The sequence below is a fragment of the Sinocyclocheilus rhinocerous genome, unplaced genomic scaffold (genome assembly GCF_001515625.1).
Source record: "Sinocyclocheilus rhinocerous isolate Xijiao unplaced genomic scaffold, SAMN03320098_v1.1 scaffold1066, whole genome shotgun sequence".
NCBI lineage: Eukaryota > Metazoa > Chordata > Actinopteri > Cypriniformes > Cyprinidae > Sinocyclocheilus > Sinocyclocheilus rhinocerous.
In genome coordinates this window covers 115968-132975 of record NW_015629516.1, presented here as the reverse complement: position 1 = coordinate 132975, position 17008 = coordinate 115968, and the positions used below count along the sequence as shown (strand labels likewise).

The following is a 17008-nucleotide window of genomic DNA, read 5'->3' as shown; positions in this document are numbered from 1 at the left end:
CTAACGGTCTAATCAGATTCATTGATCTATGCTAAGCTAAGCTAAAAGTGCTACCGCCAGACCCGGAGATCAGCTGAATGGATTCGAAAACGGTAAAACTCCACTGTTTAACTCTAGGGGAGTTGGAAAATGAGCCTATTTTCAAAAATAGTGGAGTGTTCCTTTACGGGGTATTTGATATCCCCGGAAGTGTGCTATGTGTCACTCAGAGTAACAATGTGAAAAGCACTGAATCTATATCATATACATACATAAAAGACACAGGCAGTGTTGCATGCTCTGTGTTGTTCTGTCCAGCGGTTGGAGATTCCTTGCACAGCATAATATTTTGTCCATTCAAAGAGTGCACTTATTAACCGACGACGTCATCGGCTCAAGTACTTTGTTTTTGTTGTCAAGTGCCACTTGCTTTATCCGAATGTGCTTCAATTACTACAAATAGAGAACTGAACTGGATCAGATACAACCTCATGAATCCCAGCCTAAACTCTGCCCTGCCATACACTCACAGCACTCAGGGCCATATAAGGCCAGGTAATGCACATTTCATACAAAAACCTTTGATCAGCCTTTTGCTGCATTTGTTTGATTGATTGTTTTTACATTCAAATGATATTACAGTTTATTCAATTTATATTGCTCAGAAGTTACTCTTTCAAAGCTAATGTGACTTTTCAGTCATGTCAAGTCACATTTATTTATATAGCGCCTTATACAATACGGATTGTTTCAAAGCAGCTTCACGGTAATCAATAGTAAAAACAAATTGATACAGTTACTAAACAACTTCACTTTTAGTTGTAAAGCAGCTCTACAGAAGACAATAGCGTCATTATTCAGTGCAGTTTAGTTCAGTGTTGTTTCATGGTCTCATCTGGCTCTCAAAAAATTCCTCAGGAGAAATAGAAAAAGACACAAATGAGTCGGTGAATGTTGATGGCATAGGTCAAATCATTTGGTCTGGCAAGAATTTGATGACAAATATTTGTTCACATTGAAATATCTTGGTATCGCGCCAAATCTGAGCATAGTTTGAGATGCTGTTGAGGTCTCCCCAGAAACTCAACAGGAGAGATGTGAGGTTACTAATTGGAGACAAAAAAATCATTTGCTCTCCATTAAATCTCATTGCTGTCCAAGAGAATCAATCGACGTATTAAAGAGAGCTCATTCATGACATTTCAACAGACATTTGAAAACTGAATTCTTCCGCAAAACTTCAGACATGTATATTTCAAATATAATGTTTGTGATTCATGACTCAACCATAAGTGTGAATAATCCATATTTAGCAGGGACACTGCATAGCTCTCTCTGTGTTTTGTGTACTGTATCAGAAGGCAGTAGCTGGAACACTGTGGGTGTCCATCGAGACAACGGACAAATGTGAATCGAGTCATAACTCATTGAAAAAAAAAAAGTCTGTCCGTTCATGTACAGCAGGCCACTGGAACAGACTTGCCTTTGTTCTGACCTCTGAGGTGCAAAGTTAGCCTGCTTTTCTCCTTCAAAGCGATCCTAACTGCCGTGTATACGTGGGATTCATTGTGAACCTGTTTCACATGCTGCTAACTTGACATCTGTGCGACCGATCCTTTATTTAGTACATGAATGATGTCTTCTGAGCGGGATATTAGCTATGTGATGTTCTGAAGCACCATGGCTAGGTGAAGAGCATTCAATCATACTGCTCTTATTTCTTCAGAAGTATATAGTATGTGTATTCTGTATTGTCTGCACCTTTTCTGAATGCAATTCCCAGAAATGAATTCATTTAAAATCTATTAAAAAATCGAAAACAAAAAATATTTCACAATATTATTGTTTTTTTTTTACTATATCTTTGATCAAATAAATGCAGCCTTGGTGAACATAAGAGACTTCTTTTTAAAAAAAAAACATAAAAAATATCTTATCTTAAAATCTTAAAAATCTCAATTTTTTTAATGCAAAATTGGATTTAAAAAAAATTACAAAATAACTTTTTTTCTGGTAAGGTGCTTATCATAATTTACTGTATTAAAGTAGTGAGGTCATGTGACAACACTGTAAAATACTACTGTTTGCAATGTTTAATGTGAAATAATGCCTACTGTTAAAACTTAAAAACATTTGTTGGTGAGGCTACACTTTATTTCAATAGCCCACTTTAGACATTCTGCTAACTCTAAGTAGCTTTGAAATGACTTATTACAACGAACTCTCATTATTTTGAAACTGCATGTCAGTTAACTCTCTTTAGAGTTTTAGTAGACTGTTAGTTTAGGGTTAGAGTTGACATGTACTTACAAAGCTACTTACAGTACTTACATGGAATGTTTGTTTGGGACCATCAAAAGAAATTGTTAGCAGATATTAAGGAGACAGCCTACTAATAATCTAATGACTGGTAGTTGACACATAATTGCAAAATTACTTATAGTTAGCACAATGTCTCAAGTGGACTATCAGAATGAAGTGTTACCATAGGCGATATACAGTGCATAGTGCGCAGTAAGTAGTAAGCTCCATTATGTGTGTGGCAGTCCCTGCACTTCCTGTCGCTCTTCTTCTGTCAGCACATCACAACAGCTGACAGCTGTGAGAGAGCGTGCCCAGCGTCCACTGGAATCTGCGTGTAGGAGGACGGCCTGTCACCTCTTTCACCTGGCTGAAGTCTGGCCTGAAAAGTAATGATGAGCCAGCCAAGCTATAGAAGACCCCCGGCTACTCAGGAGGCAGAATGCTGCAGCCCACACTCTTCCCGAGTCTGACTGACTGACTGCTGCTCCTCGGCTGCTCTCTTTGTCCTCCGCGCCCTCCTCTGTCCTGACACGAAGGATTCTGCTTAGAGCGGGTATTCTGTCGACGAGCAGAGGCAGGTTCCTATGTGCTTTTTGACTTGTTGTATGGGGAATCCCACATAGCCTCCTACACAGAGCACCCTAAAAGACAGAAAGGGAATGTAATGGGGGTTTTGAAGGCCGCCTCCTTACACACAATGGGAACCCCACAGTGAGCTAATGTGCCTGACAAATATTCTTACACATGTTAAACTAGCAGACAGCTCTCACCGCTGTCAGGTGTTCAGCTTTCTCAAGTGGTTAAAACTGGATATACAGTGTATGAGAATCAAGTCTTGAAAAACACCAGCAATAAGGCAAAACACTACAGGTGAATAGAGTATAACGAATAGATATCACCATACGTTCTCATCTCTTAATACATTAAGACAATTGGTGTGTATTACATGTTTTCTGAAATGTTATGTTTAAATATGAAAATGAAGGTCTGTATAATTAAATATACATATATTTGCATACATTCACAGAAGTGAAATCGAAACAACGGTTAAAACCATGTTCAAAATTCTTGTTTCATTTTGCTGACATATTAATGTTGAACAGAAGGGATGTTAGTAAATACTGTCGACATGAAGAAAAAAATGTTCACCGTGTTTTTAGGAATAAAATGAAATATAAATCAGGCAAATAACATAAGAACAACAAACCCCTCAGCAAAATCCACAGAAAACTGTGAAGTCTGGTGCATGCAAGTGTTACTTAAGTGGAGTGCAGGAGAAAACGTAACGGAATAGGCCTTCAAAGAAGGATTCAGCCACAAATAAAACATTTGCTGAAAATGTTCTCCACCCTCAGGCCATTCAAAATACAAATGATTTTGTTTCTTCATCAGACCAGATTTGGAGAAATTTAGCATACATCACTTGCTCACCAGTGGATCCTCTGCAGTGAATGGGTGCCGTCAAGAGTCCAAACAGCTGATAAAAGCATCCACATTATGTAATGCTAAGGTTTTCCAAATCTGTTCCAATGAAGAAACAAACTCATCTACATCTTGGATGTCCTGAGGGTGAGAATTTTCTTTTTTTTTTTTAAGCACATTTTCATTTTGGGGTGAACTATTTCTTTGAAGACCTGTATCGTAATTTTAATCTACAGGCACAAGTAGTGTGATAAACACATAAATGTGTATTTTAGTTGTCTTCTTTCCACTAGTCTGAAAGAAGAGATTTCATGGAAGCAAATATCTCAAAATTGATCATTCAGGAAACGTTTTTCAGACATTCATTGTTCATAATTCTAATTATTCCAAAGAGAGAGAGAGAGAGAGAGAGAGAGACAGAGACAGAGACAGAGTCAGAGAGAGACAAAAACAATAAATGAAGTCTGTCCTCAGAATGAATCTATTTTATACTAAAACAACACTGGACAGCTATGTGAAGGTGACTGTGTCAGAGGTCACTGGGGTGATGGTTAATAGGGTCTGTTTGGGTGCTGACAGACAGACAGACAGACAGACAGTTATGAATGACCTGACACAACTCCATTGAGCCATATATATATGTATTTTTTAAATAAGAGCAAAAATTAATGAGTAAAGTATGTGCTGTATTGTGAACACAACCGTTGTAAGGCACGATCCACAATACAGCATGACCTCAAGTGTTTTATTGATTTTATAACATAATAAAAGCTATTAAAGGTCCAAATTTTCATCATTACATTATTTTATTAAGCACATTTATGCAATCATCCTCAATCATTATAATTTTACCATCAAATTCATGAAACAACAATCATCAAATGTCAATGTTCACAAACTGAGCGGCTATAATTCTGATCTAGAGCTCAATGTCTATGTTAGTGCCTATTTGTTTTCACAAAACTATCTTTTCTTTCCCAAACAGGGCATAGAATCTACAAAATCTAAACAATGGAAACATCCAGTGTTTGTCACAGCGACTCTCATTGGCCAACCTAACTGACTTGTGAGTTATTTGGCAATATAAGATAATCAACCAAGATGAATCATTTAGTTCTCCTCCGGGTCACAGAGTCTGACATTTTTTCAAATTGCGATTTTCACAAATCTCAACCTAGCAAATGAATAATATCATTATATTTAAAGCCTGTCAGTCGAAGTTATCGTTCTTCCTTTTTGTCAGGGGAAAAATCTTCCTGTACTTAATATCACTTATAAGGTTAATGACTCCATAAACAGCTTTTTCATATTGCACTTGAAAAAGATACATTCACAGAGCTATTGGTATTATTGCAGTCATAACTCTACTGACTGTAGCAGTGATAATGAAGTATTAGAAATATGAATATGAAAATTTTCCTCGGGAATAAATCTCATTGACTGAATAGATGGATGTGTTTCGTTTAAGCTGTGCCAAAGCATTAGGAAGAGTGAAGTAAATCATCACTTTTACTCTTGGATTGAGGATATTCAGTGCTTTATAGAGCATTGCATGTAGCGTTGAAAGCACAGTGTTTGTAGCATCAACGATATTTGCACTTTGTGGACATTTACAATACAAGCCAAATTAAGTGTCAGCTTAAGCTTGATTTATTCTTAGAAATACATATATTAATTATATATATATATATATATATATTGTGGCTCTATATGTAGTGAACATTCAAGAAACTGTGGAGCATCTCTAATAATAGAGGCAGACGAGTATCTGAGATCAGTTTCCTGACACAGTTGACCTGATTTCAAGAAACGCGTCCATTTCTACATCCGTGATAGCAATACAGTTGCAATAAGATGAAATAACAGGCGTTAGAAACTTTCTTGTGGTTCACACTGAGCAGGATGAGGAGAAGCAGGCCAGATAAGGAGACAGACAGAGGGAGAGAGTTGCTGGTCGAGTGGGAGACGGGAGGAAATCCCCACACTATAGCCGGCCTCCCACGGTCACTGCTGAGAAGTCTGCCAATGGACCTCATCAAGCACAACTGATGGGATTTTCCTGATGCTGCAGTAGATTACTGAATAAAATCTGCACGGCACAACATTGTTTGCATTTTAGTCATGCATGCTAATATTAAAAAATGTGTTTGTTGTAGGAAATTCCTTTCACGTTTTCTTGATAATTAGACAGGCATGTAAAATACCAGTTAACAACAGGTATGTACTTAAGTTTGGAATAATTAAGATTTTTTTAATGCTTTTGAAAGAAATCACTTATGCTCACCAAGGCCGCATCTATTGATTAAAAATACAGTAAAATCAGAAATATTGTGAAATATTAGTACAATTAAAAAAAAAAAAAAAAATTCTTGTTTTCTATATTTTAAAACGACCTTTATTCTAATATGCTGATTTGCTGCTCAATTTCTTTTTATTATCAGTGCTGAAAACAGCTGCTTAATCGAAATCAGTATATTAGACTGATTTCTGAAGGATCATGTGACACCGAAAACTGGATTAATGATCCTGAAAATTCAGCTTCGCCATCACAGAAATAAATGACATTTTAAAGTATATTAAAATAGATATTAAAATAATTACAATTATTTAAGATTGTAATAATAGTTCAAAATATTACTGATTTTGCTGTATTTTTGATCAAATAAATGCATGCCTGGTTGCTGAGCAGAAGAGACTTCTTTCAAAAACATAAAAAAATCGTAATTATTCCAAACTTTTGATATGTAATTATTTGATGGAGCTGCCTGTAAATACGCCAAATAAATGCATGCCTGGTTGCTGAGCAGAAGAGACTTCTTTCAAAAAAATCGTAATTATTCCAAACTTTTGATATGTAATTATTTGATGGAGCTGCCTGTAAATACGTTTATGTGTCATATGTGTGTTAAGAAAATGTTTGCATGTAAATTTGTAAATGAGATTAAAATGAGATTTTAGCCTTTTCTGGATATGTAGTTGTTACGGTGTTCTGGATGGTTTCTAGGGCGTTGCTATGTGGTTGCTGTAATGTTCAGGGTGGTTATTAGGGTGTTGCTTACTGGCCCACGTCAAGTCTCTATGATATTTTCTGTCTAGATAAATCTCAGATCCCCTCTTCAGTGATTTTCTTTTCCTTTTGATTGTTGCCAGGTAAAAAAATTCACTTTAAGTCTGATCAGTTAGAAAAGCAATAGCACGCCTCTGCTCAACAAGTCAGAAGTCCATTCATATCTGCAGCACAAATGTGTGGAATGTGTAACATGCCAAAGTTGAATACTTAGGATAAAGGGATCGGTTTGAGCAATAGTAATAGTGATGCTGGGCCTTAGCAAACACTAATAACAACACTCTAAAAATGCTGGGTTAAAAAGGGACAAACCCAGCTACTGGGTTGTTTTGACCCAGCTATTGGGTCAAAACAACCCAATAGCTGGGTTTGTCCCTTTTTAACCCAGCGCTGGGTTATATTTAACCCAGCATTTTTTTAGAGTGAAAGCTCATGATTCCTTTATCCCAGTGTTCCTTTAAAATATTCCATGAGCATATTACATTTAAAACACACAATAGCTATAAAGTCAAAAAGCTTCAATTTATGTTCATAGGCATGTTTACCTTGCAAATGCATTAGCACACCATTTCCACAAACATGCAAGCAAAGCCGTGACCTTTGACTCGGCTGCTCGCTCTCATCTGATTCACCGGTGACAGAAGCTACAATGTCGGTCCTGCTCAGAAAGGCTGTAGGCAAGCTCACTTTTAATAAGCTGCACGATTACCCTTTCCTGAGAATCCTGCATACATAAACACCTTGTATGATTTTATTAGCTGCCTCATAACGATGCTTGTGAGCTCGCGTTTCGTTTGAATAGAATTGATAGGAAACAATATCTGCCCTAAAGTACATCTAATGATGTTAGACTTGAGTGGGAGGAACTAGGGGGAAATTTAGCCACAGAAGCCTTTCATTTAGCTGTACACGAGTGGGAGGCGAAGACATTACCAGGTCCAATCTAAAAAAAGAGAAGAGCTGCTAATGTTTGTACATCTAACCCAACCGCTGGGTCAAAACAACCCAATTGCTGGGTTTGTCCCTATTTTACCCAGCACTGGGTTGCATTTAACCCAGCATTTTTTAGAGTGTAAAGACAGTTATTTATTTATTTTTCCAAAAGATTTCTATTTGAAATAAATGCTGTTCTTTTAAACTTGCTCTTCATCACATAATCTGTTTTCAACATTGCTACTAATAAGAAATGTTTCCTCAGCAGCAGATTACCAGGTCCAATCTAAAAAAAGAGAAGAGTTGCTAATGTTTGTACATCAGAGTAGGAGTAAATTAGTCAACTCTGGTCCCTGGCTGCTAATATCGGTGAAATTGAATGGCGATCACTTGTTTTGGTTAAAAACAAGCCCTGCTCAGCAGCATGGTGTGTATGTCGCAGAAGTTTACTGAGAAATTATAACAGTCAGAGACTTCCGTACACTTTGAGTAGTCTTGTCAAAATCAGTTTATCATTGCAGTTTGTCAGGGAAATAAGGAAGTTAGTCAGGTTGTTTTCTGTGACCAGACAGGCCAAAAAATTAAGTAATTACATAAAACTATATATATATATATATATATATTATATAAGATTAATTCATTTCTATTTGAAATAAATGCTGTTCTTTTAAACTTGCTCTTCATCACATAATCTGTTTTCAACATTGCTACTAATAAGAAATGTTTCCTCAGCAGCAGATCACCATACACTCTAAAAAATGCTGGGTTAAATACAACCCAGTGCTGGGTATAATAGGGACAAACCCAGCAATTGGGCTGTTTTGACCCAGCGGTTGGGTTAAATGTTTATGGGTAGTAACCCAACCGCTGGGTCAAAACAACCCAATTGCTGGGTTTGTCCCTATTTTAACCAGCACTGGGTTGTATTTAACCCAGCATTTTTTAGAGTGTATTATAATGATTTCTCATGTGATCATGGAGTAATGACTACTGAAATTTTGTCATAGGAATAAATTCGATTTTAAAAACTACTGAAACAGTTATATTAAATGGTAATAATATTTTAAATATATTAAATAACATGCTTAAAAAAATACGATATTCAGTTAACGTCAAACCAACCAATACTCAAGTTATGACACAATCGTCCGACTGAATGATTAATTTTTTCCTTCCCGCATTACAAAGTATTAAGCATTTAAAAATAAAGAAAGAAAGAAATATAAACAGTTCACCAAACAGTCCCTGGCACAGAAAAGGTTAAAGACTTAATTAAATAAATAAAGAATAAAATAAATAAAACCAGTTGATATTGATGTTACCTTGTTGACAAACATGTTGCAGTGTACTTGTGCTTCATTCATATGCATTTAAGACACCTTTAAAGGATATCAGTCTTTATTTTGTCTAATCTTCTGATTGCACATCAAAGACGAGCGAGGTTCTGTGAAATGATTTCACAAAATTAGATTTCTCCGCATCCAAAATTTCACATGGACTCTTTCCAGCGTGTCGATCTGCACATCTCGCATATCAGGCCGTCTTTGATCACCAAGTTTCGTCAGCCTTATTTCCTTCACGCCGTCTCTCTCTTGCTCGCTCTCTTCAGACATATCACTTCCTCAAGGATAAATACACCAATTACTCCGCACCTGCATTTCATCATTTAGGAAAAAAAAGAGAGAAAATTGTGGTATTTATTAGATTTACTGTCACTGGAGAACAAACCAAATTCCCATCATTTGCATGGAGAAATATGATGCAGCTGGGTGAGCTCATTTGAACTGTTTTAATTGGTGAGAAATGGAAGATTGAGATACAAAAACATCATTACAGGCTATGTTTCCACATCAGGGCATTACTGATTTTATTACCTCTTTTATTGCCTCGTTGTACTTGAGAGAAGGAGAATTCACGGGTTTTGGCATGTTCTTCTTCGACAGAAGTTCACCTTAAGAAAGATGGTGAAAATCGCAAAGGTAAGGAAGAAATCACCGTGGTTAAATCAAACTGTGTATATTAAACAAACTGCAGAACAAAGCAACTTGTGTGAAATTCCTTGAACTCTGAAAAAGAGTTTCATCCTGGGCTTCTTCATGCACGTCACCTTTGGTTTTCATTACAGACCTTGATCTTAATGCTTCCATCCACTTAGCAAACGTAAAGAATTTTCCCTCGTCTAGAGCATGATTAATGCTTTCTCACAAGCAAAGCAGGCGCAGCTCAATCACGCCACAGGAGGACTGTGGGTAATATATGAGCCAGTGCCTATTCTCATATCCCTGGCTGGCAGACAATTTAAGGTTGTAATGATCTTTCCAAATCACTGACATCTTTATAGATGTCGCAATACTGACAAAAGCAGTAATTCTATTTCGACTCAATCCAATAATCACTTCTGAACGTTAATCTATCCTGCAATATTTTTTTTTCTCTAGTAGCTCAGCTGTGGTAAATGTATTCGATTTCCACACCGCTGATGTCAGATTCATTCTCTTGGTTTTTTTTAACCTTTATAAGCTGCTTGAGATTGTAGGTTCAGGGTGGGTCAGGTGTAACTTCAGCAGGGTATATTTTCGAGTAAACAGAAAGCAGCACTTGAACTCAAGATTTTCACAGCAAAAGAACCTTTAATTACATTTATTATAGCTCTCAGTGAATATTGTTTTGTGGTTAAATCAAATGATGCATATTAAACAAACAAACTGCAGAACAAAGCAACTTGTGTGAAATTCCTTGAACTCTGAAAAAGAGTTTCATCCTGGGCTTCTTCATGCACGTCACCTTTGGTTTTCATTACAGACCTTGATCTTAATGCTTCCATCCACTTAGCAAACGTAAAGAATTTACCCTCGTCTAGAGCAGGATTAATGCTTTCTCACAAGCAAAGCAGGCGCAGCTCAATCACGCCACAGGAGGACTGTGGGTAATATATGAGCCAGTGCCTATTCTCATATCCCTGGCTGGCAGACAATTTAAGGTTGTAATGATCTTTCCAAATCACTGACATCTTTATAGATGTCGCAATACTGACAAAAGCAGTAATTCTATTTCGACTCAATCCAATAATCACTTCTGAACGTTAATCTATCCTGCAATATTTTTTTTTCTCTAGTAGCTCAGCTGTGGTAAATGTATTCGATTTCCACACCGCTGATGTCAGATTCATTCTCTTGGTTTTTTTTAACCTTTATAAGCTGCTTGAGATTGTAGGTTCAGGGTGGGTCAGGTGTAACTTCAGCAGGGTATATTTTCAAGTAAACAGAAAGCAGCACTCAAGATTTATTATACATTTATTATAGCTCTCAGTGAATATTGTTTAGCCTAAGAAGATATTTCATAGCAAACTTCTTTTATTTTGAAAAAGAAAAAAATGTGAGGCAAAATTTTAAAACATGACTGTTTTTGTTCTTTGACATTTGCTAGTCATACTGAAAGGCATGCAAAAAGGCATGTGGGGAAGTTTCATATGAAAATGAAAACATGATGTTTGTTAAAACTGCCTTCAAATGTCTCCAGGTTTCAAGGCATATAAGTCGACATTGACATCTTGGTAAGTTGACATCCTGACATGAAAGTTTGTAAAATGCTAATGCCTGATTTGGGTGTTATTAGCTATGGACACTAGTGCGAACTTTTAGAAAATAAACTCCCAAACTCTATACAAAACAAAATAGACTCTTAAAGTAATAGTCGACTCCTTTGTCTTGCTAATGCTAATTTCATAGCTAACATAACATAGCTTAAATCCTATTCCAGCTTTTTTTATAATTTTTTTATTTATTTTAACTTTATTGGAGCAAATCATGGCGGAAATGACACCTCAGAAATGACAGGCCTAATTTGTGCAAAAATTAATACAAATGATTTTCACACAAATATATATTTTTTAATAGTTTATGATTATTTCACATCATCATAATCCTTATTTTAAGACATAAAAAATCCAGTCAGTACAATAAAAAAAACATGCTTGAAAAAGTTCCCAAGACCGTTTTAAAAATGCATAATCTGTCCATTTTAATAAAAAATCAAGCAATAAAAGTGTTGTTGTGTGCTTGGGACTCCTGAAGAAGTTCTCTCACATTTCATTGACGGCTCAACATCTCCCACTCAACATCTTCATCAGCAGAAATTCCCTGACAAGGCGTTAGAGACAATAGCAGCGTCTCTCACCTCCCCGGCCTGGCGCTGAGGGCCCAGTTTGAGACTTCCTGTCCAGGCCACAGACTTTCACTTCTACCGGTGGACACAGAGTTGATGATTAGCTGACTCAGTCTGGACTGTGGCTGCAGGACATCTTGTCGTCCAATCAAGGCCTTCTCCATCATGGTCGATGTGAGCAGCCCGCTGCATTCTCCAGTCTTTAGGGATGAAGACGAAGCACCCTGAGAGCTAATTGGACATGGCGCGTTACAAGCTGAGAACAAGCTAAGTGGAGCTAGCTGTCAGGAGAGACTGATGATCGTGAGCGCGGGGGGGACACACTTCCACTACGTAAGCACAACGTCAGTTCCTGTACCTGGTTGAACATTAACCTAAAAGCTAAAGCAGGGCTGCGGCGCTATATCCTGAGCCATGCGGAGGAACAGGAAGAAGATGCTTTGAATATGGAGCTCACTTGTCAAGAGCTTGTCTGGCCAAACAAAGCCATCAGTCAGCCCCTCTTTGTCTGCCTGAGTAAAACAAGATGGCAGTGCATGTCAGAGAAAATTGCCCTGTCTGTACTTTTACTGTATTAGGGACATTCATGCACTGAGAATCTGAGGGCGTCACAGGAAGAGCCAGGATGTTGTGTGATAAAAGAAAAATCTACAGTGCAAGAGCATACACTGTCCTGCTGACAACTTAAGAAATTACCAAATGAAAGTGCTGGGAACCTTTGCCATTAGGTGTGGGTCAATGACATGACAATCTTTTGTAAAAGGTATGCAAATATACATTAATAAAGCAATTTATACAGACAATTACTCAAATGTACCTATTCTTTTCAGTTTGGGAATTTATTTATTTATTAATTATTCATTGTTTGTTTGCTACACTTTATTTCAAGGTGACATCATTACAGTGTAATTACATAAATAAGGATCGAGTAATATTAATTACCTACACATACTTACTATATGTTAGGGGCAGGGTTTGGATTAGGGTTATTTGTGTGTAAGTTATTACTATAGTAAGTAACATGTAGCTATGCCACATTAAAATAGTGTTATTTATTTACTGTATGCATTTATGTATAGTTAGTTAGTTAGTTAGTTTAGGTTTAGCAAAACATTTCTAACTGGTGTAAGTGTCGATTGTATGAAAGGTTGAAAAAAACTCTTTATTACATATAGAAATATTAATATTATATTTAATGTTATACAAATATTAAATATTCAATCAATTATTAGGACCAACTTTATATGAAGTGTATTTAATACTTTGTACTAGCATTTAAATTAATCGTTTGATGAAGTGTACTGTACATACATTACTTTTATTGTACTCATATTTTAAAAATACCTGTATATAATTATATTTGTATATATACATCTATAATTACTCTGTTGACCCTACCCTACCCCTTAACCCACCACTAACCCTAACCATATCACAAACCAGTCCCTAACTTTAACCGTATCCAACCTTGATAACAGCAAAAGTGTTTTGCGATACGTGAACACAATACTTTTTTTTTTCTTTGTGTGTGTGTGTGTGTGTGTGTGTGTGTGTGGTTAAAGACACCTAATACAAAGTAAGACTAAATATTATTTGCATTTGGAGAACCAAGAGGAAGTCATACCATAAAAGGAAAATGGAAATTATATCAGCCAGAGGGCCTTCATTTGCTTGACTTTAATGGCTTATTATTATAATAAAATTGTTACCACCTAGTAAAAATAATAAGGGCACAGATTTTCCTTAATTCAATTCAATTCAAGTTTATTTGTATAGCGCTTTTCACGATACAAATCATTGCAAAGCAACTTTACAGCAAACTACGTTTCTACAATATTTAGTGGTAGCTTATCAGTGGTGACGTAAAAGTTATTTTATTAAGCAAGTCTATTAAGTGTTATTCTTCTAGTATATGGTGCACAAGTCAAAGCTGTCACTACATCATGGAATGTAATAACATATCAACCAATCAGGACCAGAACTATCCATTCGATAAACATTTCTCAAAAATGCATGAGAGCAACATAAATACAGAGATTATACATGCACTTTAAACTAGATTTTTTCTCATCTACTTCCAGATCTTTGATCCACACCTACTGAAATCCTATGCTGGAAGAGCTCATGCTGAGTATCTGAAATAGACTGCAGGCCTACAGGTAACCAGTTTGCTCTTTTGTTCCCTCTACCCACTAATGTTAATAACTACTACTATATGCAAAGTGTAAAATGCACCTCTTATGGCTGTATCTGTTCCACCAAAAGCTTCAGTTTTTACATGGTCTCCTGTTAGCATATTTTGACCCGTGCCCAAAGAATGTTGCTTAAATGCGGCTCCAAAAATCACACATTTCAAAGAAATGCAGCATAGTCAAACGCATCGCCTGAATGAAATCTGCCAACATTTCTCACATTTTTACACAGATTTGGGAGCAAAATCTGCTGAATTCTGCTGACAATTTTATTTGTGTAAACTGGTAGTTGAAAACATAATTAAATATATGAATAACAGACGCACATTTGCACTCTATCAGTATTTCTGTGTATTTTCTGAATAAATGTCTTCAGATATTCAACCAGAATCAATATGTGACTCTTAATGAACAAAAACACAATAAGGTACACGTTTTCTGTTTTTTATTAAAGACCATTATATAATACATACATTTTCACAGCATGCACTGTATGTGAATAAATGTTCAAATGCAGAGGAAACAATAGTGTCATCTGGTCTTGATGGTTCATGGATTGTTCAGCAATAACAATCTAACAATCTTCTTTTTTTTTTCAAATTTCTTAATTCGTTAATAATGTGCCATTTAACATGTATAATCATGTAATAAACACTATATAGAATGGTTATGACCTAATCTGTCCTTAATTCCTGACAGACAACAGGCACTCGTGTCAGTTTGACAACAAAGGAGAAACGTGGCTTTTCTTGCATCTGCAGCTCCCTCCCTCACCCCCCATCCTCGTCTGCTTAATTAACAAAGATGGGTCATTAGGGGGATTGTGAATGAGGTAACCAGACCCCGGATTAAAACGAACACAAGCTGCAAAAGCGCGAGAACACTCTCATTTATACAGCTAAACTTTCCACATTATTAGCGTCATTTAAGAATAAAAGGCGCGAGAACACTCTCATTTATACAGCTAAGCTTTCCACATTATTAGCATCATTTAAGAATAGGATAGTGGAAGCAATAAGAGTTTATAGAATTACACAAACGGGGGGAATATTCCGCTATGCTAATGAGCTGGTCTTTGGAGACTGGGCTTAATGGGGTTTCAGTAGGAGCCTTTATTACCCGCTCCGCTCCACACCGGATCCGTCCACGAGGAGTAGAGGGGAGTCCGATAGCCTCGCTGATGTGATTGTCAGCGCTGCGTCTGGGCTAAAGTGCCTTGATTCATCTCCATCCAAATGGGCAGTGACGCCACGGCTGCATCTCCATCTTCGTCTGCAGAAGACTGAATTCCCTGGAAAATAATGAATCGTGGCTTCATTTGTAACTGTCAGAGAAAATCTCGGCTCGCCGCGGCTCTTCTTTCCGCTGATGAGAGCAAACGATCTCAAACTTCCAGAAGTTCACGGCTGTCATGTAGTGTCAGGGCTCAGACTACTTTGCGTTGGGAAAGTTGGGTGTCTTAAACGTTTGCTAATGTCAAAACTCTCATTTATACCCACACAAACCGAGTCTCCCTCACACCGAGCTGCCTTTCTTTTTGTTGTCTGTTTTTTTTCTCTTGTTAATGACAGGAGTCTGAGCCCTTGCCGAGGTCATCCATCTTCTGTGGACATCCACCCACTGATCGCTGCTGGCCAATCCAGACTCTGGTGACCAGCATTATGGCCGTGTCAGGGTCCGAGCCCCCCCTCAGCCCCCCGTGATTAATCATCATTTGGAGAGTGGTGCTGGGACGCTCAGGAGAGAGGCCGGCCCCTGCAGGTGGTATCGGCTTTGGGGAAGAATGGACCTGCCACTGGGCCTTTGTTTCTTCTCCCCTGGACAACAGCGCTGCTGCTCTGACTTTACCTTACTCACAGAGCGCAGAGAGAGACTCGCATTGGGACAGTGGGAAGGTATTGGATCATAGGTAGATAGTTATTGAGTTTCATGCCAAGTCCAGAAATATTCTCAACATTTCCAAACACTGACTCAAATTAGACTGCAAGAGAGAGCTGTATGTGATACGTTCTAAAGTAATAAAGTAAGTGAAACCTGAAATTACCAAGGTCCCCACCATGAAAATGGCTTAGTAATGCTGCAAAATGTTGTCTTGCTTAAAATCTAAAAATTCCAATAAGTGTCTGTAAGTGTTCCAATGTGTTCCATTTAAGTGTACTGAAAGTGCACTTGTAGTGTACTTCAATTCGTAAAAGTATATTTTTTTAAAGAATATTTGCAGATGACATAATATTAATGAAATAAAAGGCCACTTAAGTGAACATGAAAATTCATCATTTACGCACCCTCATGTCGTTCCAAACCTGTATGATTTTATGAACTCAAAAAGAGGATATTTTGAAGAATGTTGGTAACCAAACAACTGGTCCCCATTGACTTCCATAGTATTTCCCTACCATACAAGTCAATGGGGACCAACAACTCTTTGGTTACCCACATTCTTCAACATATCTTCTTCTTGTGTTCAGCAGAAGAAAGAAATTCATACAGGTTTGGAACGGCATGAGGGTGAGTAAATAATGACAGAATTTTAATTTTTGGGTGAACTATCCATTTAAGTACACTTTTAAAAAGTGCATTTTGCAACAATGTCAAATTAAAAGTTTCATTTTAAAATACATTTTAAATCTTTGTTTTAAAGGGGTCATATGATGCGATTTCAATTTTTCCTTTCTCTTTGGAGTGTTACAAGCTCTTGGTGCATAAAGAAGATCTGTAAAGTTGCAAAGACTAAAGCCTCAAATCCAAAGAGATATTCTTTATAAAATTTCAGAGTCAGCCACACCTACCTAAAACGCCTCGTTCTAACACGCCCCACATATCTACGTCACGATGTGGAAAGATTTGCATAACGCCGCCCAAATATTCACGCAAAGAAAGAAGGCGTAACTTTGATTCTCGCTGTAGTATTGTGCCTCTTCTCACTCAGCCCGCCGCCTCTGCTCAC

At 37.2% G+C, this 17008-nt stretch overlaps 1 protein-coding gene across 1 annotated transcript in view; it reads left to right on the top strand.

The window, feature by feature from the left end:
• The first annotated feature begins 14773 nt into the window (after positions 1-14773).
• LOC107739063 (early growth response protein 2b-like) overlaps positions 14774-17008 on the top strand; it is a 15476-nt gene continuing 13241 nt past the window's right edge. Inside the window, exon 1 of the mRNA XM_016551040.1 lies at positions 14774-14779. The gene's annotated coding sequence lies outside the window, so the exon portion shown is untranslated. The remainder of the gene's footprint in view (positions 14780-17008) is intronic.